We start from the raw sequence: 14,112 nt of genomic DNA on the forward strand, positions 1-14,112 counted from the left end.
ATGAGCTCATTGTTTCTGCCTTAAATGAATACATTGTTATCTAACTGCGTGATTTGTATATGTACATTTCTGAAATAACAGATGACTCTAAATGGTAATGTTAACATGCATTTTCTGTAAAGCTGCTTTGAAAAGATTTGTATTGTGAAAAGCGCAATATAAATGAATGTGAACTGAATTTGAAGAGACACTATCACTTTATATGATGAATAGATTTAATTTAGGCTTTTATTCACATATAAACACTGAACAGCGAGCATAAACAGAAGCTAAACCGAACTTGACATGCAAGAACAAACCTGATTGGTTCTTGCGGAAGTTCAAACGTGCTACGTAACACAAGAATGGTTGCTTGAGCTCCGTTTACCATAACTGATGTGTGAGCTGATGAATGTTAATTTGTGAAATGTGAATAAAAGCCTAAATTCATTCTGTTCATCATAAAAAGCAGGGATGGACAACTCCGGTCCTGGAGGGCCAGTGTCCTGCAGAGTTTATCTCCATCCCTTATAAAAACTCACTTGCCTATAACTTTCTACTAATCCTAAAGACCTTGATTAGCTGGTTCAGGTGTGTTTGATTAGGGCTGGAGCTAAACTCTGCTGTACACTGGCCCTCCAGGACCGGAGTTGTCCATCCCTGATATAAAGCAATCCATTCTCTTAAGAAAATTTGGATTAAACCGCTCAATTCATATGGATTCGTTTTACGATCTCCTTATGAACTTTATAAAGCATCAAAGTGGTAGTTGCATAGTTGTCAACAGAGGGACAGAAAGTTCTCAGATTTCATCAAAAAGATCTTCATTTGTGTTCTGAAGATGAACGAAAGTCTCACAGGTTTGGAACGACATGAGAGTGAGTAATTGATGACAGAATTTTCATTTTTGGGTGAACTATCCCTTTAACTACACACGACTTTTACTTACTTAAATCTGTTATTCTAAAAAATGAAACGCATGGTGAATTAACCTTCTGGGTTTGCCTACAAACTGACATCATGACTGAACAGCTCCTTTCAACATCATGTAACATATTCAATTCAAACTCATGACTTGAAAGAAAACAGATTCTTGAAATTTTACATTTTGCCCAACCCCGCTGTCACCGTGTGTGTTGATATATCCATCATGACCAATTTCTCTACAGTAATAAGACCAATAAATATGTAAAACATGTAAATATGACCAATAACATGTAAACATGTATGTCTAAAGATGCAAAGTGCTTAAAGGTCTCTTTGTGGGTTGACAGAAAATATCATTTGCTCAGTATAAAACTGAATTTTAAATTTTAGTAACAGCAGTTCTTTTACAACCGAAGCAGAAGACAGGCAGACTGAAGGACTATAATCAAAGAAGGACAGAAAGAATGTGTGAAAGAGTGAAGGAGCTCTGGCAAGAGGAGAGGTAATCAGATGAATTCAGCGTGGCTCTGGGCCCTCACTGCTTTCATTCCAGTGGCAGCTGCAGTGGCTTGGGCTGACACCACTCTTGTAAAAGACTGTCCGTTCAGAGTGTGTGCGCGCACATGTGAATGTGTGTCATTATGTTGGGCTGCTCCATCAGTGCATTCTAAAATGAGGCAACAGTGCCACCAGCAGGCCAAACTGATATAATAATTTCTTTTCTTCGTTTTTTTATTCTCATTTGAATGAAAGGGCGTTGGTTTTGAGCATAAATGTAAACTGTACAAGAACACACACAATGGGTAATGAGTGATAAGACAGGGAAGCGTTAAGTCTTATTTAGCTGGTGTAATCTGAAGAGCACACACTGAACTGGTTTAATTGACACACACTCATTATTTTAAGAAAGACTAGTTCAGAAATAACAAGAGGGGTGTAAATGAGAGACTGCTTTGCAATGAGTGTCAGATTATGTGACCGCATAGAAGAAGAGAGAGAGAGAGTTAGGCAATGCACAACAATGTAGTGCGTGAGTTTGCTTAACTTCTTCCATTTGTAATGAATAAAACACACAAGCACGAGTGTGTAAACGAGAGTGTGTGCGGGAATGAGTGTAGATCTGTACCGTAATTACAAACACCATCATTATACCACCAATTCAAGCAGCACACGTTCACAAATTACCCCTCTTGAGCCTTAACTCGCTCTCTCCAGTTCTCAATTCAGGTCCTTTTGCTTGTTCCCTTCATTGGCTCATATTCTCCATCTTTCTCATTTTCTACCTCATGTTGTCCTTGTTCTGTCTGTTCACCATCCCTCTGTCCTTTTCCTATTGCTTTCTCTCTCTCTCTCTCTCTCTCTCTCTCCCCCCATCTCTTTCAGTGATGGCATGCTGAGCGGAGCTGTTACAGGCTGAATACTAAAGCGTTGATCCATATCAGCGGTGTTCAGCATCTAGAAGACTTCAGCCAGAAGAGAGAGATTCTAATACAGCACATTGGCATTTGCACACACAAAGACTCTCGATCACCTCTATATTTATAGCCGGCACATACTCTAACAGGTAATTCACTAAAAACTACTCAGCAGAGTCATTTTCCTGTCACCTGAGAAAACCTGTCTTGTCTTCAGTGGCACCTGCCTCTTATGGCACATTTCACCTTTGATTGCAAACAGTCTGGTGAAGCCGAACAGAACGGGATGAGTTTGTAGCTGTTCAATCTCACTCTGTTGGAAAACGTTCCTGTAGCCGGAGAAAACAGGTGTCTTGTCTTTAGGGCTGTCCATTTCTGATAGCACATTCGGAAAATAGATTGATGAAACCGAAATGGGATGTACTGTATTTGTTTTCCCTGCTGGAAAAGCCAGGTGGTGAAGCTGGTTTTTAAAACAAAGTAGCGGGTCTACTAGCTTAAACCAGCTTGACTGATGGTTAAATGCTCAAAAAGATTTCCTTGGAAGTGCTATAAACCAGAATTGGAGTCAAGAACACATGAATTCGGATTTGGTCAGTGTCCTGGACTGGCTCTGCAACATATTTCCAACTTATAAAAGATGATAATTACCTCAAATAATGAAATAATTAAAAATACATGTTAAATTGGCAGCACTTTATTTTAAGGTGACGTAGTTACATGTTATTACATGTACTTATTATAGTAATAACAGTGAATTATGCATAATTACAATTAACTATCCCTAAACCTAACCCTAGCCATAATTATATTGTAAGTACATTTAGTTAATTAGTATTTATTTGAGTAAGTACAATGTAAAATATTGTTTGTAATGTAATGTAAATATTGATATTATCTTAATAACATTAGAAGAAATAAATATTTCATTTAAAATTATGGGAAAAAATAAAATTTTAATAATAATTTAATGTAAAATTGTTTCTTGTTAAGAATTATATAGATTTAAACTAAATTATATGGTAAAACATACTTTTTGCTTCCAAACCCATACATTTTACTGTATTTTACAGTAAAATTATATATAATGTGATGTTAAACCATTTGTATTTTTGTTTTGTACACTGTGAAATATTGATAATGTAATGTAAATATTGATATTATCCTAATAACATTAGAAGAAATAAAAATATTTCGATTAATATTATGGAAATGTCATGTTTTCCACTAAATTATAAGGTGTAAGGTGTAAAAAAAAAAAAAAAAAAAAATTAACAATAATTTAATGTAAAATTGATTCTTGTTGAGCATTATATAGATTTAAACTATAAATTATATGGTAAAACATACTTTTTACTTCCAAACCTATACATTTTACGGTATTGTACAGTAAAATTATATATAATGTGATGTTAAACCATTTGTAATTTTTTGTACACTGTGAAATATTGATAATGTAATGTAAATATTGATATTATCCTAATAGCATTAGAAGAAATAAAAATATTTTGATTAAAATTATGGAAATGTCATGTTTTCCACTAAATTATAAAGTGTAAAAAAAAAATAATAATACAATTTTAACAATAATTTAATGAAAAATTGTTTCTGTTTGAGCATTATATAGATTTAAACTATAAATTATATGGTAAATCATACTTACATCCAAACCCATACATTGTAGTGTATTTTTACAGTAATATATAATGTGATGTTAAACCATTTGTAATTTTTCAACGTATATTATAAGGTAACTTGCTGGTTGACTGTATTTTTACCATCTATTTTCAATACAAATTATTTAAAAAAACCATTTTAGTTCAATAAAATGAACAGTTTGGTCTTGAGGTTAGGTCTTGGTCTGGGTCTGGGTATTAAGAGGGTCTGGTATTGGTCTTGATCATCTGATATTGACTCCAATTCTGCTAGAAATTATGTAAACCATCTTACAGTTTTAATTATCATCTTATAGATTTTCCAGTATGGTGCTGTTCAGCAGCAGTCCAGTGGGCATTACTACCATTTAATATGGAAAGCATTTAATTCTAGTGTTGATACAATCACACACATTGGCCAATCACCTGGCCAGCCCACAGGCTCACACCTCTGAATTTCCAATATGCATTAACTACACTTAATAGAGGTAGTCTTCAATCTTAGCTTGATTAGCCGCCGGCCTCTAAGTGAAGTACGGATAAAGGTGGTAATTTAAGAACTAATGCAACACATTACTCGGTTGTGTTAAAATGGGTAATGCTGCTCCACGGCACACAGCCGCACATTCACAAAACAGCGGTTTATGATGAATGCCACCTTTAAAGTCTGCTCGCTTTGGTTTTTAATCAGTAGTCACACACACATACACAGACATTAACGAATGGGCTTTGAGAGTGTAATAAAACAACATGAAGGAACATGTTTGGAGGTTTTATGATACACCAGTGTATGTTCAGAAGCAGCTAATGCTGCTATTATAGTTATCAAAGGCTGAGAGAACTCACCATATGAGCCTTCTGAGATCAATACAAAGATCATCTCAGCATTACAGAGGAATCTGAGGAGGAGGGTCTCATCTAAAGACATACTTACACACGGTCATGGAAGACACACAAGAGACAATAAATAAAAGGTATGTGCAAGTGTTATTTTTTGCTTACGCTATCACTTGGGTTAAATAGATTATCCAAAAATGGAAGTTCTGTCATCTTTTACTCACCCTCATTTTACTCCAAACCTATAACTTTTTTTTTCTTCTTCAGTAAAACACAAAAGGAGTTATTTTATAGAATGTCCAAACAGCTCTTTTCCACACAACAAAAAAAGTCAGTGATTCACAGTCAAAAAAAGAAAAAGAAGAAGAAAAAAAAAGAAAAAGAAAAAAGCAACATAAAATAGTCCATAAAATGCCAATGTTTCAATTCTAATATATATTTGTTATGAAATTTAAGTCATTAATGGAAAATCCACTCAGATGTAGCTTTTAAATCTCATTCACAACATTATCACTGGTCATGAGAAACATAATAATCAATAGCTTAACTGTAATGCACTATAACAGCATGATGGTGATTACTATAAATTATGACAATTTTCATTTTTTGGGGTTGAATTAAAGGTGCATTAAGTGATTTCTGAGAAAAGTTGTTGAAAATGGATTGAACTGAGCACCATAACCAGCCCGGGCTCATTAAAAAGTTTACCTATGGGAACATTTTTGCAAAATGAAAATACGTAACACCATGTGCGTTTTGTGACAGTTTCAATGTGAAATGTCCACTGAGTGGTGCTAAAAGTGTGTTTTTTCCAAAAGAGAAGAATGTGAATATGATACATTTTTTATTCCGTTGGTTTTATATGTATCACCGCAGTTCTGATTTGAAATGTCTGGTGATTGGTGCTAAACTTAATGCTCCATTACGTTTTAAAATAACGTACCACCAACAGCACACCTAAACCTACCGATAGTGTTAACAAAAGCAAATGTGCCATTAAAAGCATTTGTGATAATGCCATTTTAGCTTGTTTTTTGAGCTTTTTAAAGCTCTTTTATCGTGAGTCATGTTTCACGGGATTCATACCCAAGCCTTCCGCATCCTAAGTGCAATTCCATACCAGCTGAGCAACCGAGCAACCTTGTTACTTCAGAAAAGCGAAACATATGGAGCTGGTTAAGCGATGCAAAGTTCAAAATGTGTTTACAAATCATGCACTTTTGTAAAAAGTTTTTTGAGATCATTACATAATATTGTGCAAGGAGACGTGAAAATAAGTTTTTATTAATCTATAATCTGACCCTGTAATCATAACTGTGTATGAAAACGATTAAAAGTGCCTGCTGTTTTACTGCCTCTAGTGTTCATTTCTGTTGAAAACTGCAGTGATATACACATATTGGTACATATTTTGCAAAAATGTTCCTACAGGCACGTTTTTCAATGAGATTAGGTTGAACACACTTGTAGCCAATCATCAGTAGGGGGTGTGTCCACTCATGATGGGGGAGGAGAGAAAGTGAGCAAGAGGGAGAATTGAAGAAAGACTGTAGAAAGAATGATGGCTGAGAGACATTACAAAAGAGAAAAAGTCAGAGGAATATCACTGGAAAAGGCAAGAGCTTTAGGACCCACGTTAATATTAGAAAAGCTCTCCAGGGCTGGAGAGACCGAAGCAGGAAGGCCTGAAAACGACACAGAGTTTGTGTTGTTTCTGTTACGAGTAACATTGGTTTTGCCATGTTTCACAGAACCAAAATATGCTGTTGTTGTATTAATGTTAGCTATAGTAACAGGACAGATTTGAGTGTCATTGTTTGTCTGGAACTGGTGTGTTGCTGGCGACTAACAACAAACGTTTGCTTGTTGTGTACTGTATGTTAATTTTTTGTTCTTTCTTGTCATTTTTTCGTCATCTTTGCTTTATTTTTAGCAAAGCTTTATTTTGCTTCGCTTCAGCTATGATAAAGAGGCATTCACTCTTGCATTGCGTGCTTGTGTATTATAAAGGGAGGGGTGTGTTTGTTTGGGTTGACTTAAAATATAAACAGCATTTCTCAGAAACTACTTGCTGCAAGTTTAAGGCCTGGTTCTTTAAGGGGTCTTCATCAGTGCATAGGTAGACATCAGCTCAGAGCAGTTCTTTGAGCTACTGCTTTTCCTGACAAACTTGAAACACTCAGTAAATGTTCTACAACTTGACACTTTGTGATCGATTTCTTTCCCTGGCAAACTGTACAGTGTGTCCAGGAAGTTGGCTCCTACTTTTATAGCCCATTAATTTTCCCAAATGGCACTTTCTATTTTTCAGCCCTGCAGCATATTGTGAATAAGTTTTAAGACACCAGGATACTTTTTCTGGGCATCGGGCCTCATCCAGCCCTGATTATGATGAAAGTGTTGATAAGGCTGGTAGTTTTTTCTTTGGCTCCTCTTATGTTCCTCAAACCCAACTAATCAGATTGGCACTTATTGTGGTTCCATTGGTTTTCTTGGCTTGATGAAACCTGAATAATCTGAGTAGCAGTCAATGCCCTGAGTTCTATTACTTGGACATTCTGATCTTCATGTTGATCAGTTTGGCACTAAATTAGGTTAGTTAAGCTTTACCTTCTTGCTATAGTTGTTAATCAGATTGAGTCTGCTGAGAATTTCAGATCTCTTCTCTCAGGCTGAAGTGGATGGCATTACTTCTCCTTTCTGCGATGCTTCCATCAGATTTGGCTCTATAAGTAGAACAGGTTTCTGCCATTCAACAATCCGTTTTTAATCAGCAGATTCGCAGAACGTGCTACACTTTATTTGATATTGCTGATCCTCTATAACAGAGTTATTTTGGAGCCTGCTTCGGTCTTATTTACGCTGTTACTCATGTTTAAAGATGTGCTGATCCCACTTTATATTAGGTGGCCTTAACTACTATGTACTTACATTTAAGTTAATCATTTGAAACAATACACTTATTGTATTGTATTATATATACATACATGTTTTTAAATTGTACTTATATATTAAAAAATATCTGCAAATTGCATCTGTAATTAATTTCTGTAATTACATTTACAATTACACTGTTGACCCATCTCTTACACCTTAACCCACCCTTAAAGGTGCCCTAGAACCCCTTTTCAAAAGATGTAATACAAGTCTAAGGTGTCCCCTGAACATGTCTGTGAAGTTTCAGCTCAAAATACCCCATAGATTTTTTTTTAACTGCCTATTTTGAGCCATAATTACATATGCACCGATTAAGCGTGCGGCCCCTTTAAATCTCACGCTCCCTACCCCCGCGAGCTCTCAACTGCCTTAAAAAGCAAACACAAAGTTCACACAGCTAATATAACCCTCAAAATGGATCTTTACAAAGTGTTTATCATGCATATGTCGATTCCTGTGAGTATAGTATTTATTTGGATGTTAACATTTGTTTATGAATGAGTTTGGTGGTGCTCCATGACTAAAGCTAACATTACACACTGTTGGAGAGATTTATAAAGAATGAAGTTGTGTTTATGAATTATACAGACTGCAAGTGTTTAAAAATGAAAATAACGACAGTCTTGTCTCCGTGAATACAGTAATAAATGATAGGAACTTTAACCACATTTAACAGTACATTAGCAACATGCTAATGAAACATTTAGAACAGTGTTTCTCAAACGCATACCCCTGGGGGTACGTGAGGTGACAAAAGGGGGTACGCGAACAAAATGCGGAGTAGTTAATTTAACTAACAAACCTTAAAATAATATTCACACCAATCATGTATTTCTACGGCAAAATGCCGTAAATCCATTACATTAAATCAAATTACCTCATGTTTTGCAGTCTAAAATGACTGCATCCACACAAGCAGCATGCACATGATAGAATGTGTGAGGTCTGCCGCCTTAAATCGCGCTAAAATTACTGCCATTCTCGACAATGCACCTTTGTAAAAGTGGGGATTTAGCACTTGCATGAAGAACACAGATAGTGGATTTAAATCAATTTAAAACTCAAACTTTCTTCGATACAAAAACATACCTTGTGTGAGTTCTTGTATTTAATGTTGGTAACGAGGAAGAATGCAATTGTACCCAAATATCCACATGACTGCAAACGTGCATTATTATACATGATCAAAAAAAAAAAAAAAAAAAAAAAAAAAAAAACGTACATTTTAAACACAGTACTGTCAGTATTTACTCTATTTTGCAACGAAAAAATATTTCTGTGGAAAACCAGAGCACAACTACAACACAAATTGTGCGGCTTTGAACGAATCGTGAGAGTCAATGATTCAATGATTCATTCACAGCCACTTGCTTCCTTACTAAATGAATGACTCGATGACTCACTCATAAAAAGAGTGACTTGCTGCCACCTACTGGCAGTTTTAGCTTAATATTTAAAAGTTTACTTGGTTTTACCATCATTGCATATTTCTCTATTAAACAGTTTTTATTTAAAACATTCTTTATTTTATAAAGTTATTCATAAACATAAAAATATGCACTGGAAAATCAATTTAGGGGGCAAATATTGTCCCTTAATGGTAAAGGTGTGACTGCAGGGGCAGCCAAGCTCGGGCCGATTACTACATGCTATCTGGGTGCAGTCTAAGTGGAAGAAAGGGGGTACACAGAAGGATGGGAATCCCTTCAGGGGGTACTCCACGTTAAAAAGTTTGAGAACCACTGATTTAGAAAGACAATTTACAAATATCACTAAAAATATCATGTTATCATGGATCATGTCAGTTATTATTGCTCTATGTGCCATTTTTCGCTGTTGTTCTTGCTTGCTTACCTAGTCTGATGATTCAGCTGTGCACATCCAGACGTTTTGTCCTTGTCTAATACATTGAACATGAGCTGGCATATGCAAATATTGTACGTAACAGTCAGTGTTATGTTGAGATTCGCCTGTTCTTCGGTGAAGAAACAAATGAGATTTATATAAGAAGGAGGAAACAATGTAGTTTGAGACACATTACGTTAGAAAGGTCATGCATAGTCCGAAATGCCCATTGAACAACTCGATAGTGCAGTCGGCAATACGAGGATGCGCAATGCCAGAGCTATGTGAACAGGTCGCGTACTGCGTTTATCCAAGACAATGACACTGCAAATATGCAAATAAGAACGTTAACCCAGGTTTTAGGAATGCACAATGTGAAACGTCAGTTTATGAATACCCAGGATTAATTGTTAACCCCGGGTAAATAATGAGCAGTGTGAAACGTGAAGCAAGAGATAACCCAGAACTCCGTTTACCCGGGGTTTAGAATGACCCAGGGTTAACTATTTCAAGTGTGAAAAGCCCTAGAATGTACTACAGCTTATTGATATGCCTCCCCTACAAAGGAATCTTCTGTGATTGACTGCTTTGGTCTGTCTGATTTGCAGTGTTACTCATGTTTAAAGATGTGCTCTCTTGTCTATTAAGAGATCCTTTAATCTAAATAGCTGGCCCTGGCTTTGCCTGTCTTTATAGCCTGGGGCCTCATAGTGGCCTCCCTACAGTGCTAGCTAATGTAGCCAATAACACACTCACTGCAGGGGAAAGGACGCTTATACACACACATGCAGACATGCTCTCTCTCACACACACACACACATATACACTGCAGGGGCCTGAGCTCGGAACAATACATCAAAGACAAAACCATCAGAGGCACAAGCACATGATGGATTTATCCAGGATAGAAGGAGGAGGGGGGAATGGAGATGGTCCAGTCTCCTGGTGTTGAAAAGAAGTCCTGAAGAGCTCATTTAGAAATCATTTTTATGAAGCAGGGATTCATGGTATTATCACAGACACACATTAGATGAAGTCACGTGTCTTAGAACAGAAATGAATAGCATGATAAATGACAGTACACAAAAATGTTTCTCATTTTTATCCAGTGTTAGTGTTTAATAATTAAAAGTTTGTGATCTTGCATAATTAAAATAACCAGCCAGTGCCAAAACATAGCCAGGAGTAAGTTTAAGTGTCCTCTAAGCTGCTGAGTGTCCTTCAACCCCTTCTGTTTCTCATTTGCTGGCAAGAAATAATAGAGCCATTAAAATACCTATTATAAGTGCACACGTCAAGGAAGTAGCAGAAGGAAATAGGATGGAGGAACGCTGACTCCTGGTATAAATATGACAAGTGTGATTTAATAACAGCTGCTTCTTGGGTTTTGAGAAACACTGGGCCACCTCTGCATGTATGGCACGGTGGGTGGAAAATAGTAAACTGAATTGGATTTAAATTGAAGGTATTTGTAAAAAGATTTTACAATGCATTTCACAAACCTGACCAAAAAAAAAAAAAAAATTTTTTTTTTTTTTTTTTTTTTTTTTATGGGCAGACTCACTTGGGGTGGGGATGTCCTTTTGCTTTAATATTTGGAAATGCAAGAGAGTTCATGTGAATTAACATTTCAATAATTGAACTGTGCTTTGCTTAAAACCACAAAATGTAAGCTTTATAAGCATGAAAATGACCTATTAATTGCCATTAAAGTGAAATTACTGAACCTAAACATACAAGCTTGATAAAAATGCTAATTTTAGAAGAAAATTTTAGACGGCACTTAGAGTTTTTCGCATCTGAAGTCTTCAAATGCTAAAATTATATGTTATATAAGTGTTTTTTTTTTTGTCATTTTTGTGCAAGATTAATGTTCAGTGGAAGATTTTGTAGTGTTTAATGCTTTTCTAATTTAGAAGAGTTTCTGTTGTAGCTAGCTAAATTTCCACTACTAAAAATACTTATATTTAACTTATCATGTAATCTCAATTTATGAATTAACTTACTCAAAATTTTCAAGTTAAGGGCAATTAAAATGTATAATTACAAAACTGAAATCTGCCAGTTCTGCTTGCTTAAACTTTGAATTTCTTAACTTAAAACATTTGATGTAACTGATTACCTCAATTTTTTTGAGTTTTGCCAACTTATTCAGGTTTACAGTCAGCTATAATAAGTATTATTTTTGTCAACAACAACAATAATAGAAATTAATATCAACATAAATATATTAATATTATTATAGCTTCACAAAGTTACAGTCAAACCAAAATTTATTCAGACACCTCGAACATTTCATTCATTATTACAATTTATTCACTATAGTAAAACAAAAAAAAAAAAAAAAAAAAAAAAAAATGGTAATAAAATATGGCGATCTCAGAGTTAAACTGTGTCAGAAAAAAATAATCATTATTATGTTAGATAACGCTTCAGCAAAACATGGTCAGGTCAAAGTGTCTGAATAATTTTTGGTCCCAAATTTGTATCAGTTTTACTGGTAGTCCACTGTATGAAGAATTTTTGGGTATAATATGTCACAGTTTACTTTATTTTACTATCCTCACTTACATAAATGAACTAAAGTGTCCTGCACCCACCCCAGTAAAAATATATAAAAAAATGTCTGAATATTTTTTGGTTTGACTGTACATGGCCAAAAAAAGCTTGATCACCAAATTATTAGGAATGAAAAGTCTGTTCTTGTGAAATATAAGTTATTCCAACAAGTGTTGCTCTAACAAGTGGTGAGCAGCATCTATTTTTGGTTTGACCTCATAACTGTGGCCTTTATATAGTGCAGTTCTGTCCTCATTAAAAGCGCAAGAGCATAAACTCAATTCATTTCTGACAGCTTTTGTGTTCTCACACCATTGCAGCCAAATAATCAGTCTCTGACTGCATTCTGAATTTACTAGCAAATGTCACTGCAGCAACCAAATCCTATTTGAATATGCATCTATCTAGGGCATAACAAAATGAGAAAGAAAACAACTGCGATTTTATGAAGGGTAACAAAAACATTTCTCTGTCTTGTTTGCTAATAAGCTAAACTCTGTGCAGGGTGATGAATATATCATTGGCTGTAGTCACTGGAGTCTTCGTCTCATAAAACCCAACACGTATTTGATCAGCGCAGCCCATATAACAACCTGTTAACATTTTAAAATGAAATAATAAAGAAAAATAATGTTTCAGCCTCTCCCCTTCTCTGTATCATTACATTCCAAGCCCTGATTGGGGTTCGAGTTGCTATAGCAACCTTATTCTGAAAGGCAAGATTGTGTTAGGTTTGGAAATTGATGAGCCAGAGGTGGAGTTAGAAGCCCTTCTAAAAACAAATATTTTTTGAATGTACAATTTGCAATGTTTTTATTTTCATTTTTACTTAAATATAGTAATAGTACTACAGTTGTAAAAGTCCACAGACTTTGGCTTTAATGGTGCTAAACTCTTGCATAAACTATATAAACTATAAGATATGCATATAACAAAAATGTATTATGGCTTTCCACTCTAACACTTCACAATAACGCTCAAATCTCAAGTGAGAATGAAGTTTTTAATGTTGTTTATAGGCATAATTTTAACATGCTTTAAGGGAAACAATGTACAAATTCATAAGTCAACACCATTTCTGAGTACGTATTTTATCTTTAAAACTGAAGTGATCTGAAGACAGTTTCAAAAACACGGTTTGAAGTCACTGGTGTTTGTGACGTCACAATCTACCTTGTAACCAATCACGTCAACGTGCCGGCGGGCTTTAGCATATCATTAACTGACCGCGCAAGGGAGTCACAAAAGAAGCCAGATTATCCCGGTATATTTTTCTATTGATATGAAAAATTGGGTAGATTTAGTATTAAAGTGATACTATTGTGCAGTGTCTACCTCAGTAAGTTGACCGAGTGGATCTCTGAGCTCATGTGAGTGCGTGGAGGCGGGGCTAACTATCATATTCATAGATCCGCGTATAATAAATGAGGCAAGGGTTACATTCAAGCTATTTCAAGGCATTAAGATTTTTTTGTTGTTGTTTTTTTCCACAGGAAAAACATTTAAGTATGTCATTTTGGTGATCAAAGATGAGATTTAAGGGATAAAATTATTGACTACAGGGGGACTTTAACATTAGTTAATGCAACAGAGCAAATGACAAAGAGCAGTACTTTTAGAACATTTATTAATCCTCGAAAATGTCAATATCTGCATATACTAATACATATTTAACATTTCAAATAGCTAATGTATTATGAATGAACATAAATTAACAACGAACAACAGTAAGTTAACATGAACCAAGATTAATAAATGCTGTAAAAAAAATGTCCAGTGTTAGTTCATGTCACCCAATTCATTAACAAAGTGAACCTTATTGTTTAGCGTTACCTTCCAGTCTTATTATCTCAGAGTTATGCTCTCACAAAACAGTTAAATTCAAAAACACTTGTTTAAAATGCAGCTTGTATGCTTTGAGGCACAAAACAAATTTTGTGTCTACAAATATGGTGAAG

Source organism: Chanodichthys erythropterus, chromosome 12 (assembly GCF_024489055.1).
Source record: "Chanodichthys erythropterus isolate Z2021 chromosome 12, ASM2448905v1, whole genome shotgun sequence".
Taxonomy (NCBI): Eukaryota; Metazoa; Chordata; class Actinopteri; order Cypriniformes; family Xenocyprididae; genus Chanodichthys; species Chanodichthys erythropterus.